The following is a 16888-nucleotide window of genomic DNA, read 5'->3' on the forward strand; positions in this document are numbered from 1 at the left end:
TACAGCTGTCAGTGTGAAAACCTTATCCCAAGATGTTTTTGGACACAGATTGTAGCGTATATCCCGTCCGAATGATGGCCAAACTTTACTGATGGTTTATCAAGTTTATTGCATCGTTATTCACTCCAAAAAATCATCGTAATAGCTGAACAAACAAAGCATAAGAAGTGCGCATTAACGTCTCATTCACAAACTACGTCTTTTGACCTACAGTGTTAACGTTACATGACGTGAGAACATTTAGTTATTTCGGTTTGTATGTTAGCAGGGACTTTAATCGTAACTTAACGAGAGTTTGACAAACAGAAAATCATCTCAGGATTCCTGGAATCAGTGTTACAGTTCCTCAGGCACTACGTTTTAGCATTTTTGTAACATAAACACCATCAAACCGATGAGAGCTTCGGATTTTCCAATGCATCTCTATGGCGCTGACACCTAAAGATGTCCGAGTTCCGGTCCCAACGCAACTGATACTCAACTGCTATTGGCTCATCTGCGTTCGAGGGGAGGGGCTTACCGATAGGTCAATTGTTCATTCTATTATTATTATTCTCCCAAATGAATCGCATTTTTGAGGGCCTAAACATGCTCGGAAACTCATGAAACTTTGCACACATGTCAGAAGTGGTGAAAATTTACGTCAGATATGGGTTTCAGAACTAGGTGTGGCAAAATGGCTCGATAGCGCCACCTAGAAATGTTAAATTAAGCGCCGTTTGCGCTGTGTTTCACATACGAGTATGAAATTCGGTAGACACATGTAAAAGCCCAATACCTACAAAAAAGTCCTTCGGTGCAAAATTTGAAAACCCAACAGTAAGTGAGATATTTTGAATCTGGCAACCTCCCCTAGTTTCTCTTGAAGCCAATACGGAAGTGACTTAAACTGTAATTCATCGACTGGCCACTAGAGGCAGGCTCCAGAAGGAGCAGAATCTCATTGAGCTCATGTTAAAATGCCCAACTTTACAGCAGATGAACACATGTTTACAGTCTGGGGCAAATTGTGGTTTTGGTATATATATCTACTTTTACCCTTCATGACAACTGTGAGGGGGGTGAATTTTTTTATAATTCATTCGTTTACAGTATATAAAGTCTTAAAGTTCTGCATAATTAAGGGCGTGGCCACTTTGAGTGACAGGTGGATAGCCATTTATCTGCTGTATGTTAGTCATCACGTCACCTCAGTTCCGCCCATGTCCCGCATCTTTGCCCATTTTCTGTTATCCGGGAGTGACGCACAATGACGCATTCACAAGATGGCGACGGCCAGCTCGACCCGACTTTACACTTCAAAACTGCTCTTCAGAATCCTATGGGTGACGTCACGGACACTACGTCCATATTTTTTTACGGTCTATGATTTTCTCTGAAAAATTATTGCAGTTTTTGCCATTTCCAGACGTTGTTTTTTAACGAACTCCGCCAAGAGATTTAATCAGATCAAAATCATATTTGGCCAGTCTAATCTAAAGATCTTGAGTTTTCACTGGGTGTGTCCGTGACGGCCTGACAAAGTTCGATGTTTCGCCATGAAGCAGGAAGTTGTTGTAACCCGGGCATACAATGCCTGATCTGCCCCAAACTTCACATGTTTTATTAGAGTCCTGACCTGAAGACATCTACATGGCAATATTCAGTTAGAGTCATAGCGCCACCTGTGGGCAACAGGAAATGTCATGTTTTACACTGTGATTAACTCCTCATTGAGATTTAATCAGATCAACATCATATTTGGTCAGTCTAATCTAAAGGCGATAGCGATGTTAAATTGCGAAGATCTTGAGTTTTCGCTGAAGGGCGTTTCCGTGACGGCCTGACAAAGTTTGATGTTTCACCTTGAAATAGGAAGTTGTTGTAACTCAGGCATACAATATCCGATCTGCCCCAAACTTCACATGTTTGATAATAGTCCTGACCTGAAGACTCTACATGCCAATATTCAGCTATAGTCAAAGCGCCACCTGCTGGTCATATATTTCATATATTATCATATATTTACCCGCTTAAATGCATGCCGCCCACTATTCGCTGTTTTCCTGAGGCCACCGGGTGGCGGTGGTCCAGGGTGCGAGGGCCCTTTCATCGCTGCTTGCAGCTTTAATTTTACAATTACAACTGTTTCTCTCAGTGCGACTTTATATCTTACAATTGTGCTTTTAATCTAAAAATGGCAACTTTATTTCTACAATGTGACTATCTACAAGCATATTTTGTATACATTTATTTCTCTTAACACTTTCAACTAGGACTATTTCTCCCAATGTGACTTCATATCTCACAACTGTGATGTGTCTAATTGGGACTCTCACAATTGCAACTATTTCTCAAAATATCAATATCAAAGTTAATATTAAAGGAACATGGCGACTTTTGGGGACTTTAGCTTATCCACCATATCCCCCAGAGTTAAGTCCACACACACCATTCTCATCTCTGTGCCATAACTCTGTCTGACACACCCACCGCTAGCCTAGCTTAGCACAAAGACTGGAGGTAAATGGCTCCAGCTAGCCTACTGCTCAATAAGTGACAAAATAACGGCAACATTTTCAGGCGCAATGATATTACACATCGCCTGAAAATAGTCCCCAGCGCTCTCTGTGTAAGCAGGTTGTCACGTTGGTTATGTTGACGGAAATTAGTCTATTTTCAGGCGCTGTGTAATATCAATGTGCCGCTGCACTCATGGTACGGCAGCAAAGTTCCTTGATTATTACGCAGGAATGAGAGTATTGTTCCTAGCCATATCGGCCTACAAAATCGGTCTTAGTACATGATGTAACGATACACATCACAACATGTAAATGGGAAAATGTTGGCGTTATTTTTTCACTTATTGAGCAGTAGGCTAGCTGGAGCCATTTACCTCCGGTCTTTGTGCTAAGCTAGGCTAGCGGTGGGTGCGTCAGACATTATGGCATGGAGATGAGAATGGTGTGTGTGGACTTATCTAACTCTGGGGGATACGGTGAATAAGACAAGTCCCAAAAAATCGGCGTGTTCCTTTAATTTTAATTTCTCACAATTGCACCTTTTGCCATCAGAATGACTTAATATCTTACCATTTCTACTTTCCCACAATACTAGATATCTCACATACTAGACAATCTCACAATTTTCTTATTTGAAACTTTTTCTCACAATGAGCCTTTTGTCCATGTTTTTATTCCGAGACAGAAGCAGGGTTCAAAGACGACATTGAGACCCGTTGACTAACTGAATGAAAAGTCAGCTGATATTATTATCTTAAATGTCTTCTCTTGGCTTGTTTCATTTCAACAGACTTCAACAGACACCACCGACACAATAACGTCAGCTCAACCTAAACGGTTGTCCACATTTCTAACTCTCCGGCCTCTTCAGCGTAAGAGAGATATTTGTGTTGTGCTGATTATTGCTCTCTTCTGCTCGTCAACACAAAGTAATTTGTGCGAGATGAGGTATTGAGCGGTTAAATTGTGCCGCCGGCACGTTTAGCCTGTCATAAAGCATGTCTTCTTTATTGGGGTGGCTCTCCAGGCCAACACTGTCCACTGCTCTATAATCCAGTGCTAAGAGCTCCCTCCTGGGCCTCCATACGGCGGAAAACGCCTCTGATCAATGCTTGTCACAAGAGAACAAGGTGCTGAAGGACTGCTGGGACTTTCAGACATGCTCAGGCGCTTTTTGAATATGAGCTGCATTCCCTGGTCACAACTTAGCCACAGACTCCACAGTACCTGTTCTCGTTTGGTCGTAAAAAATGTTCGGTATTGATTGTGAACACACTGCAAAAAAGTCCTGAGTCAGCGCTCACTTTTATGTGTGAACGTTATGACGGGACAGGGATGAGAAGAGCCCTCACTAACAAATAAAGAGGTCTGGAGACAAAGCACCTCATTGGAATAACAGATGCATTTCAGAGGCGTGCAAGTGCAGAAACAGATCCACAGATGTCTAAATTAATTGATCGCATTATAAAATTTTCCCTCTGAGAGTAATCAGTCAGAGCTATTGATAATGGGGCCTGGTGTGTTTATTCATAGTGATATGTTACTATGCCTTTGCACTGAGTGCCTAAAGCTGGAAAGACGGATGAGTCTTCTGCTACCACAGGCACTGTATGAGCTATTGTGGACAGTATATTACAAATCTCTCTTTCTCTCACTCTCATTACACTTCATCTTTTTCAGATCGTGGAGCATTCGCTAAAGTGATGTCTACAATTATGTCGCCTGCTCAACAAAAACGTAATAAGATATATTTATACATACTTTAATGTTTTTTTTTTTTCACCCAAGCGAACTACAAATGAAAGCTTATGAGCATAAAAAAGAAGAAAATTACCTACACATAAAAGAGCCTGTCGTGTACTGATTCTACTTATCTGTCTACACTGTACTGTCCTATAAAATATAATGCTAACTATAACAAAAAGATGTATGTGCAATGTATATTGTCCATTCTGTTATGTGTAGTATAGCGTTATGCAATTGTCCACTGTCAAAAAAGTTCAAAATAGTTTTATGTAAAATTAGTATCAGGACCTACAGAAGTGTAAAGTGCTTAATTGTACTTCATTATAATACTTGTTGGTATTATTTTAATTAAAACTGAATACTTTTGCTCTACTTAAATTGATTTCCAAGGCAAAAATTATACACAATGGGTGTATCAAAGTTATTTTAAAGATAAAATCTTATCTGTGACTTGATTTCTTCAATTATTTAAAAAAAATTGCAAACATTATTTTTTTAAATACTGTTAAATACTAAGTCAAATTAATTATGGAAACGTATTAATATGTTTTTGGCTAGATACTTTGACTTGTAATTAAATACAAAATCATAGTATATACTAACCATATGTTAAAGACATATGGAAAATGAACATCTGTCATAATTTACATGATATATATTTTAAGAACAATGGGATCCAAACAACATTGTATGGACATGAAAACACTACGATTCATCTAAAGATTTTATCTTATGTTCTACAGAAGAAGGAAAAAAGCCATTCAGAATTTGAATCTGAGGGTGAGTAAATGATGACAGAATTTACATTTATGGGTGACTATCACTTTAAGTAGAATATATTAGAACAATTTATACTTCTGAGGCCCTGTAACACTTTGGTGAAACATAAAAAATATATATTTTAAGAACATGGGTTCCAAACAACATCCAACAACGTATAGACATAAATTGCATACTTCCATACTATATAGTGAGCGAAAACCAGAAGATATCAGAATTCACAGTACTCATAAAAGAGTCGGTGAAAAGTACCCGGATGAGATTCTGAAGTGTGTATAGGCCAGGCGAGAGGATTTGTGAATGGCAAGAAGCGACAACATGGTGAATGTAGCATGTCCAGATTACATTCATACTACACACATAAAGACCATATTTACTATACAGACTATATTTAGCACTTGCAAAGTAAGTACTTATTCAACATAAGGTCAAATCAAGTCGAGAGAGAATGCGATTTCAAAAAAACAACAACTCTACTCTCCAAACATGATAATTCATATTAAAATACCTATAAAACTTAAAATTATTATTCAGTACATGATTACCATAATTAGAGTAGCTCATTAAGCACTTTTATCGACAATGGGACAAATGAATGTTTATAGCGATTATGCTTACATAGAGGAACCCTATATCTCCTTCCAGAGTTCATCAACGCATACTCAGCGTACAGTACATGTGAGGGGTCCAATATAATCTTGTTAACCTGCTGTATCATAGACGTATCAAAGATTTCTTGCATAGTATTTAGTGTCCGTACTCCCATAATTTTTCCTGCAACCTTTACCAAATTGCTTATTTGAGCTCTCGTTTTCACCGTCAAATTCCCAAACCAAGTAATAATTCCATAACGCAAGACAGACTCAATTGTAGCCTTGTAAAAAATGTACATAATATTACTACTGACTCCAAATAATCTAAGCCTTCTTAAAAAGTGTAGGCGTATCACTCATAAAGTGCATCCATACATCATAAAAGTGCATCTGTCCATCATAAAGTGCATCTGTCCATCATAAAAGTGCATCTATCCATCATAAAAGTGCATCTGTCCATCATAAAAGTGCATCTATCCATCCTATAAGTGCATCTATCCATCATAAAAGTGCATCTGTCCATCATAAAAGTGCATCTATCCATCATAAAGTGCATCCATACATCATAAAGTGCATCTGTCCATCATAAAAGTGCATCCATACATCATAAAGTGCATCTGTCCATCATAAAAGTGCATCTATCCATCATAAAAGTGCATCCATACATCATAAAGTGCATCCATACATCATAAAGTGCATCTGTCCATCATAAAGTGCATCTATCCATCATAAAAGTGCATCTATCCATCATAAAAGTGCATCTATCCATCCTATAAGTGCATCTATCCATCATAAAAGTGCATCTGTCCATCATAAAAGTGCATCTATCCATCATAAAGTGCATCCATACATCATAAAGTGCATCTGTCCATCATAAAAGTGCATCCATACATCATAAAGTGCATCTGTCCATCATAAAAGTGCATCTATCCATCATAAAAGTGCATCCATACATCATAAAGTGCATCCATACATCATAAAGTGCATCTGTCCATCATAAAAGTGCATCCATACATCATAAAGTGCATCTATCCATCATAAAGTGCATCCATACATCATAAAGTGCATCTATCCATCATAAAGTGCATCCATCCATCATAAAGTGCATCTGTCCATCATAAAAGTGCATCCATACATTATAAAGTGCATCCATACATCATAAAGTGCATCTGTCCATCATAAAAGTGCATCTATCCATCATAAAGGTGCATCTATCCATCATAAAGTGCATCCATCCATCATAAAGTGCATCTGTCCATCATAAAAGTGCATCTATCATCATAAAAGTGCATCTATCCATCATAAAAGTGCATCCATCCATCATAAAAGTGCAGCTATCCATCATAAAAGTGCATCTATCCATCATAAAAGTGCATCTATCCATCATAAAGTGCATCTATCCATCATAAAGTGCATCCATACATCATAAAAGTGCAGCTATCCATCATAAAAGTGCATCTATCCATCATAAAAGTGCATCCATCCATCATAAAAGTGCAGCTATCCATCATAAAAGTGCATCTATACATCATAAAAGTGCATCTATCCATCATAAAAGTGCAGCTATCCATCATAAAAGTGCATCTATCCATCATAAAAGTGCAGCTATCCATCATAAAAGTGCAGCTATCCATCATAAAAGTCAGCTATCCATCATAAAAGTGCATCTATCCATCATAAAAGTGCATCCATACATCATAAAGTGCAGCTATCCATCATAAAAGTGCATCCATACATCATAAAGTGCATCTATCCATCATAAAGTGCATCTGTCCATCATAAAAGTGCATCTATCCATCATAAAAGTGCAGCTATCCATCATAAAGTTCACCCATACATCATAAAGTGTATATATCCATCATAAAGTTGATCCATCCATCATAAAAGTGCATCTATCATCATAAAAGTGCATCTATCATCATAAAAGTGCATCTATCATCATAAAAGTGCATCTATCCATCATAAAAGTGCAGCTATCATCATAAAAGTGCATCTATCCATTATAAAAGTGCATCTATCATCATAAAAGTGCATCTGTCCATCATAAAAGTGCAGCTATCCATTATAAAAGTGCATCTATCCATCATAAAAGTTCATCTGTCCATCATATAACGGCTCTACACGGCTCCGGGGTGTTAATAAAGGCCTTCTGAAGCGAAGCGATGCATTTGTGTGAGAAAAATATCCATATTTAAAACTTCCGCTTACTATCGTACGCGCGTTCACGAGAGACTGGCGTTCCAGTGTATGACGGAGGACGCAGGTGTAGCGTAAGTTCCGGTGACGAACGCAGACGCGCAGAGGATAGAGCAAAACAAAACTTGGTTCTCCCGAGAACTAGCATATTCTCACTTGAAGTTTTGAAGTCCACTTTTTTGGTAGACAGAAATAGCCATTCACTGCCATTATAAAGCTTGGATTAGCCTGGACTTTTGTAATATAACTCTGATTGTATTCGTCTGAAATAAGAATGTCATCTACACCTAGGATGACTTGAGGGAGAGTAAACCTTTAAGGTTAGGGGTAGGTTCAGGGTTAGTATAGTTATTACCCAGTTATTGTAATTACTATAATAAGGTCATAGTATGTGGGGAACGGGACTGTAAAATAAATTGTCAGATCAGTTATAAAGCAGAACAGAAATGGTAAAGAGTTCAGGGTGTACAGACTGAGCATTTCCCACTGATTTTATATAATCGGTTATCCACAGAGGGCACAAAGTTTACATTTCAAACTTATTTTTGAATTAATAAGGGCTTGTCAATGTCACACAAACGTCCAGCTATATTCAAGATAACCAAAACAATAAAACGATGCAGGAAAGGGCTCTGTTTCCTTTACAATTCATCTTGATCTAATGTATCATACCTGCAAAAGTCACATGATTAATCCCGAATCACTTTCAGTAGACTGGCATCTCGAGCCTGTGCTGAATCCAGTTTCAAAAGCAGGGAATCTCACAGTCCAAAAAGTGTCAGAGCATAGTATAAATCAGACCATGTCCGTGTCAAACCAAATACAACAACCCTAGCGATCCCGCAGCCCAGAGCCGGGGCCTTTCCACCCCCATGTTACGTGATGCATGTAGCCTGATGGATGGTCCCCTTTCCGGGGTAGACACCATGATGAACACAATGCCTGGAGACAACCCATGCCCCCCTCTATAGGCCTCTGCTCCTCACGCTTACATTCATTCTGCTGCGGTTATTTATTCACACGCTCACGGCCTGTTTGTTTTTTTAAGCAAAACAAATTGAAAGGAATAAAAGCAAGCGTGAATCTCGCTTTTTATATTCCTCTTTGTGTCAAGAAGTTTGGCTCAGGGTTATGCATCATGCCACATAGGTTATGCATAAGATCTCGGCTGTAAAGTATGATTAAAAGTGCAAAACTCATAGAGACGTGCAGGGTTATAAGGCTTTCTTTCAGGCGAAAGGTCCAGAAGATTTCTAAAACTGTTAATGATAGTCAAACAAATACATGCAAATTAAATGCATGCTATCTAGAGAGCATCCATCTTGTTTCTGCACATTATCAGTTTGTAACTTATAGCCATTATGTCTTGACTCTCCAGTAGGGATGTGCCGGAAGCCTTATTCGGAAAAGCACAAATAATGATTTTATTCCGGAAAAATTTAAAACGAAAACAGACTTATAATAAAATTATAGACTGATCATCCAAGGATAAGCACAGTTTCATAATAGAGAAAAATATTCATTAGACTGATATGATAAGTCTGTAAAGCCAATATGACTAAGTGTGCACTTTGTAAATGCAATTTACCTTTATTCTACATTAAAAAAGCTTGTAATCTTAAACTTCCTGTTTAAGCCCATCCACATCTGGTTCTATCCAAATATAACAGATATAGACACATGTATACAAATAACTTTTATTATGGATAGATGCACTTTAATGATGGATAGATGCACTTTTATGATGGATGGATGCACTTTTATGATGGATAAATGCACTTTTATGATGGATAAATGCTCATTTATGATGGATAGATGCACTTTTATGATGGATGGATGCTCATTTATGATGGATAGATGCACTTTTATGATGGATAAATGCTCATTTATGATGGATAGATGCATTTTAATGATGGATAGATGCACTTTAATGATGGATAGATGCACTTTAATGATGGATAAATGCTCATTTATGATGGATAAATGCCCTTTTATGATGGATAAATGCTCATTTATGATGGATAGATGCACTTTTATGATGGATGGATGCTCATCTATGATGGATAGATGCACTTTAATGATGGATGGATGCACTTTTATGATGGATGGATGCACTTTAATGATGGATAAATGCACTTTTATGATGGATAGATGCACTTTTATGATAGCTAGATGCACTTTTATGATGGATAGATGCACTTTTATGATAGCTAGATGCACTTTTATGATGGATAGATGCACTTTTATGATGGATGGATGCACTTTTATGATGGATAGATGCACTTTTATGATGGATGGATGCTCTTTTATGATGGATAAATGCACTTTTATGATGGATGGATGCACTTTTATGATGGATAGATGCACTTTTATGATGGATGGATGCTCTTTTATGATGGATAGATGCACTTTTATGATGGATGGATGCACTTTTATGATGGATAGATGCACTTTTATGATGGATGGATGCTCTTTTATGATGGATAGATGCACTTTTATGATGGATAGATGCACTTTTATGATGGATGGATGCTCTTTTATGATGGATAAATGCACTTTTATGATGGATAAATGCTCATCTATGATGGATAGATGCACTTTAATGATGGATAGATCCACTTTTATGATGGATGGATGCACTTTAATGATGGATAGATGCACTTTTATGATGGATGGATGCTCTTTTATGATGGATAGATGCACTTTTATGATGGATAAATGCTCATTTATGATGGATATATGCACTTTTATAATGGATGGATGCTCTTTTATGATGGATGGATGCACTTTTATGATGGATAGATGCACTTTTATGATGGATGGATGCACTTTTATGATGGATGGATGCACTTTTATGATGGATGGATGCACTTTTATGATGGATGGATGCACTTTTATGATGGATGGATGCACTTTTATGATGTATAGATGCACTTCGGAAAGGACAAGCACAGTTTCATAATAGAGAAAAATATGAATTAGACTGATATGATAAGTCTGTAAAGCCAATATGACTAAGTTTGCACTTTGTAAATGCAATTTACCTTTATTCTTCATTAAAAAAGCTTGTAATCTAAAACTTCCTATTTAAGCCCATCCACATCTGGTTCTATCCAAATATAACAGATATAGTATACAAATAATAGCCCACCTCTACTCTCAGCCATTGTTTCAGCATTAGTAAAGTCCCCTTCAGCACCACGGACAGCAACCGTTCGGTAGATCATTTCCACCTGCTTATGTTGACCAGATAGGATAGTCTCTTAAACACCCACTTTAAAACCGATGTCGGTTCAATTACACTAGTTGGCTAATCACACACTAGGCTACATGAGGCGAAAGCGCTTTGAAGGTAGGATCTAAACATCAAAAGCTGCAGTCATTAAAAAGAGGATGAAGGAAGAAGCTGCAGTATGTTTCAGAAGCTCCCCTTCCTCTTCATTAAGAAACAGATGGGGGGGAAAAACACGACACAAGTGCAATCAAATGAAGTTTCCCGAATCGGCCTGTTCGGGGCCAACTGCTTCCGTCAGCAGGACAAGAGCACGTGAGCGTGCAAACGGGAGAGGAAGCGAGACAAATCCCCCGAGTGTAACTCAATAAAGGCGAAAGTGTCACATTGACAAATGAAGATGGGGAGATATTATTTATAGCTGAGACTATGTTAAACAGCCTGGGTTTGCTCTGTGTACTTTTACTCCGTTTGGAAAAAACCACCCGGCTAAATCTTCTTCTAGGCGGGCAGTGATAAATAAGGACGGAGGGAGTCACCGCTGGTCTGCCATGGGATGTTGTTGATGCTCATTCATGTTTACCCCCAACCTCAGGCTGCTCCATCACTCGTCTTCCCGCCCTCCCGCCTCCTTAGCTCTGCTCCGGCCCTGCGGAGGGAGGAATTGTGGGAAACAGCCAGTCGAGAAGCCTGACAGAGAGCACTGACTTTAATTTTGTCCAGAGGGGGATCAAGCCTCTCTCTCTCTCTCTTCCCCACCAATTCCTCGATCTCGTTCTCTCGCCTCCGGAACAAACAAATATTTGTCCTCATTATTAATTAAACAGGGCGCTGAGAAGCACAAAGGTAAATTGACGACAAGCCGTCCTCAAGCCCGGCACACAAACTGCCATACACAAAAAGCTGGTGGAAATACGGCTCGCCGGTTGTGATTTACGAGGCCCGTTGCACGCGGGCTCGGGCCTGCACCGGTAAGCTATTCATAAACAAAAGCAGCTAAATAATGAATGTCTCTCTGGCTGTGCGGCCTGCCCATGTGGCGGTTAAATGAATAGGAATTAGTGGGGAGGAGTGGAGTTGGGCCCTGTGTGATGTTGTTTATGTGTACGGGGATATTCATTTATCTCTCCCAGTGTTCGCTGCCATGTGGTGAGGGCTACAGCACGGAGACTATAAAGTGTGTGCGTGTGCTTCCTGCTCGCTTTTGTCCTCTCTAACAGGCCACTTGTGGAGGTGATGGGATGCCAAAAGAGAGCATTTGTCTGCCGAATACTTGCGTTTTTTTCAAATACATGTACCGAAGAGGCATGTAAAGTCATCAAGAGCGTCTGAATTAGCACGAGAGTGGCAACAATAAGGTTTTGTACATTAGCGTTAGTTCAGTCCATACAGGCCTAGCATAAATCTTTTGCTGCATTTATTAAAGGGGTCATAACACACACAGTTTCTGTTAATCTTGAGTATCTGTAGAGTAGTGTTGATCCTTCATATCTCCCAAGAGTCTTTAGTTTATCAGATTTATAAAAGACAGATGCACTGTACCGATTCTTTCTGAAAAACTTGTGGAGGAGTGTAGTGGACGGAGCTAAAGAGACATGAGCACACACACACACACACACACTATATCATGGCATTATCCCTGGATAACTTTCGATTCTCTATAAGTTGGTGTTGTTCACATTATATGCACTTGTGCGCCGATTGCCAACAAAACACACACATTTGATCAGTTTCACACACCGCCTGCGGTTTCCACTCATGACCGGGAACAAACACACACACTTGCAGAACTCCGGAAACACAAACTGCATCCACTGCTCCCTTAACGCTGGGTTATTTGGGAAGCTGAACATGGTATACACTCAAAAAATTGATACGTTGGATTTACTTAATTTGTTTTGTGTCAACAAGTTCCACGTAATTGGGTTATGTTGAATTTAATGAACATAAGTTTTTTCATACAGTTAATTCAATGCCATTTAGTTAAATCAGGTTAACATTTTTAATTTTGTCCAAAACTATTAAATTGAATTATTCTAAAATGAACAAGTAATCCAGTTTAATTGATTATTTTTATTTAGTGAAATACAATTTTTTGAACATTTACAAAACCGTTTACAAGATCTTATTTGCTAGTCTGAAGATGGTTTTGTTTCATCCATGGCATGCCCAGAGTAGTTGTTTTATTGTTATTAGCAGGTCCTCAGCCCAAGCACATGCTCTACACTTCACCACAATGGTAACCTCCAAAAACATTAAGCATTAAAAAGTCTCTCCATTTTCCATCTAGTTAAAAAGGCATCAAATAGCACTTTAACTTTAAACATTTACTCTCCGAATTCAGCCCCTTTGCAAAGCATGATGGGAAGTGAACGTCTTGTTTGATTGGGTTACTTGATTGAAACATGTTATTTCAAAATTAAAATATCAAGTTATGTCAAAGAGTAACGGTTTTTAGTCAGTTTAACATGAATCAATTGAACCAGAAACCTGATATAATTGTGTTGAATCAAGATGAATTGCTTAAATAAAGTGACAAGCATCATAAAATAATTTTTGTTTGAGTATATACTGTCCCATTATATTCAGTCTCTGTGGGGGTTCAATAAAAGTAAATTGGTAAAGTTGTGTTCCAACCCTCCTCGTGTGCTCAGACTTGATCTCTCTAAAACATGTTTAACATTTAGGAGTAAATGTTATTTATAAATTTAAATAAAACAATCTGCTGATTCAGCTGATACGCTTTATAATTTAACATCTATTACAGTTTTTTACAGACGGTAGGACACATTTCTCAATACTTAGGTCACTTTTGCAAAACTCTTCACACAGTTCTCCTAACCAACTTTCAGCTTGGCAAAGCAGTTCATTTCACATTCAAAATGCACTACAACTACCAAAACACTTTATTCAGGTCTCAAATCAACACTAGCAAAGGTTGACAGCCGACAAACACACTTTGTCACCCACATAACAATGAGCTAAACAACACTAACAACATGTAGAATTATACAATGTTTTCTTGTGTAAGACAAGGACACATCTCTGTTTATAATTCACTGCAATATGAGTTACTGGAATGAATCTGAAATTATGCAGAATTCGTCAATATTTTATTTTTAATAATTAAAAATAATTCCAAAATACAAGAATTTGTATACACACCATCCACCATCTACAATGAGAATCAGCTGTGGCAGGTCCAATTGTCCAATTGTTTTTATAGCATTTAATTTTAAGATTTAAAATATCTTTCATTCAAATATTACTGTAGGAATGTAGCAAATTGCTATCTAATTCAGTTTTGTAGTATGTTATTGTTTTGAACATAAGTTTATGTTTTGGCAGTTGTTGTGTCTGAGTGAGAAAAGAATTGATGAAATTTGAGAGATGTAGTCATTGAATGCATTTTGTGCCAAAGCAATGATAACTGATCCTCAGTTTAGCCCACATAGACTTCTGTTGTGCTCCCTGTGTGAAGAGTTTTGCAAAAGTGACCTAAGTATTGAGAAATGTGACCTAGCGTCTGTAAAAAACTGTAAACCAAATGTTCTCATTACATATTACAATAATCTTGGGCCAGTTGTTCAGAGGTAAGCTGATGGGATTTTGGTTATGCGATTGGATCAAATCTTGAAAATGGGTTGTTCAAAAGGGAAAGAAGGGATCTGAAATCAGATTAGATCACGGAATCCAATCCTAGTTTTAATCTGGATCAAACCTTCAGTTTGTGTTGTTCAAAACTTGTCAGTAGGATTTGGATAACTTTGATCCAAAAAAAACAGGATCATCCTGATCCCAACTAGGATTTCAAAGTGGATTTCAAGAAAATGTAGCTTTTTCAAGAAAATTTTTTTTTAAAACTGGTCAAAAAATACAACATTTGTATCATATAATACACAAAAACATTTTATTTTGCTCTTGATTAGTTAGGCTAATTGTTAAAGTAATAAATTAGAAGTAGACATTAGGCTAGCCTTTCGGTAGCCTACAGTCAAAGTAAAAAAAGATTTAGCCATATAAAATAATCCCCAAACAGCTGTAAATATCAAACAAAAATATTATATTACATTTAAAATGTTTTTTATCACTTATAAGACTTTTTACTTCTCATCAATTATAAGAGATGAACCAGTCAAAAGGTTTCTCGGGTGAACGCTACGCAAAACTTTTCTGAGAGAACGCAAAAGCATTTGATTTTTTCCCAACTCATATTTTGCCCATCACATGTCCCTTTAGGGGCTCCGTAGAGCACTAGTAATCCAGATTTGGTCATCTGAAAAAGGTGTGTATCTGGATCGGGGTGATCCAATCCAATTTTGCTTTGAAAAACCGGTACAAAAGTAAGATGGATTACAAAATCCTGGATAACAAAATATGGGATTTCAAAATCCAGATCATTTTGATCCAGATTAAATGCGTTGAACAACTGGCCACTTGTGTTTGAAACAATGATTGTGTGGACTAATAAGCATGAGATCGGGTTTTGAAAGAATGACGAGCTGTGATACACGTGTGATCAGTTTTGAAAATGTCCACCTTACTTGTGAAAATAGTACCAAAGCGAATAAAAAAAAACGAACACAAATTCATTGTATAATTTACCTAAATGACCTAATAGTTTTCCCTAAACATTTTTTTTTGTCATGCAAATTCTTGATATACTTACAGGCTTCATATATTTTGCTCCTCGATGATTTCCCTGTGAATAATTTTCTAACTGGTTAAACTGACCCATGTTACCTCCATCCCCAGTCTCCCTTTCCCCTAATGCAATTACTAACGTCAACGAAATGTTGAAAACCGAAAACCTTATTGTAAAGTTTTACCGCATTCTCCGCCCAGCTCAGATCCAGCATCTCGAAGCCTCCAGGTCTCTGTTTAAACTGTTTCTTATGTCCATGATTCAGCTGGATGTTCGGAATGCAAAACGCTGACCTTTCCTCAGTCCAGCGGCCCAGCCCTCAGTCAGCACTCGTTTAATGGCACCTGCCATCCTCCGCTGGCCGTCCGGGCTTTTGCAGGGGGCATATCTGTCAGCAGTGCTGAATTAGTGATCCGTGTGATCTGATAGCAGAAGGAGCCCAAGGCCCACCGCAGCTCCTGATACCAGCCAGAGAATTCTCACCTGAGGCTGAGTGACAGCCCAACAGCAGGGGATGGACAGCCAACCCATGTCATTCATATTCATTCATACGTGAGGACATTCGCATGGACATGCTGGAGCAGACACTGAAGCAGAACACTAAAGATGGGGAAGATATTCATCCGTATGCTTAATCACATAACGTTCAAATGAATGATGAATCATTGATGGTAACTCGGCGTGTAAAATCAAAGTTTCATTACAGCGGTCAGCTGGTCCCTCTCCACTCATTAGGACCCTCACGCTGACCCTAGAGCTTCTTATTGACTCTGATGTGAAGAGTATCACAGGCACCAGAGAGAGAACAGGCCCTGAGCCATCCTTTAACCTCCAATGACATTTAACTAAAACCCAATCTCCAGCTCTGTGAGTGCTAGCTCTGACCCTGAGGGTGAGAGAGAGAGAGAGAGAGAGAGAGAGAGAGAGAGAGAGAGAGAGAGAGAGAGAGAGAGAGAGAGAGAGAGAGAGAGAGAGAGAGAGCGTGAAGAAAAGAGGACATGTAGATATATTTGTGCTCAGCCATGATCACAATCAGTTTCATTTCATTTTGATCCAATTTAAGTTTTACATGTTTTAAGTAAGACTGCCCTAGACAAAAATTAACAATAAAAAAATTGAATTCCAATCTAAACATATAAATTATGAATATCATGTGATTAATTATACAAGGAGAGAAGAGAGTGCTGTTTTATAA

Source organism: Gobio gobio (genome assembly GCF_949357685.1).
Source record: "Gobio gobio genome assembly, chromosome: 6".
NCBI classification, from domain to species: Eukaryota; Metazoa; Chordata; class Actinopteri; order Cypriniformes; family Gobionidae; genus Gobio; species Gobio gobio.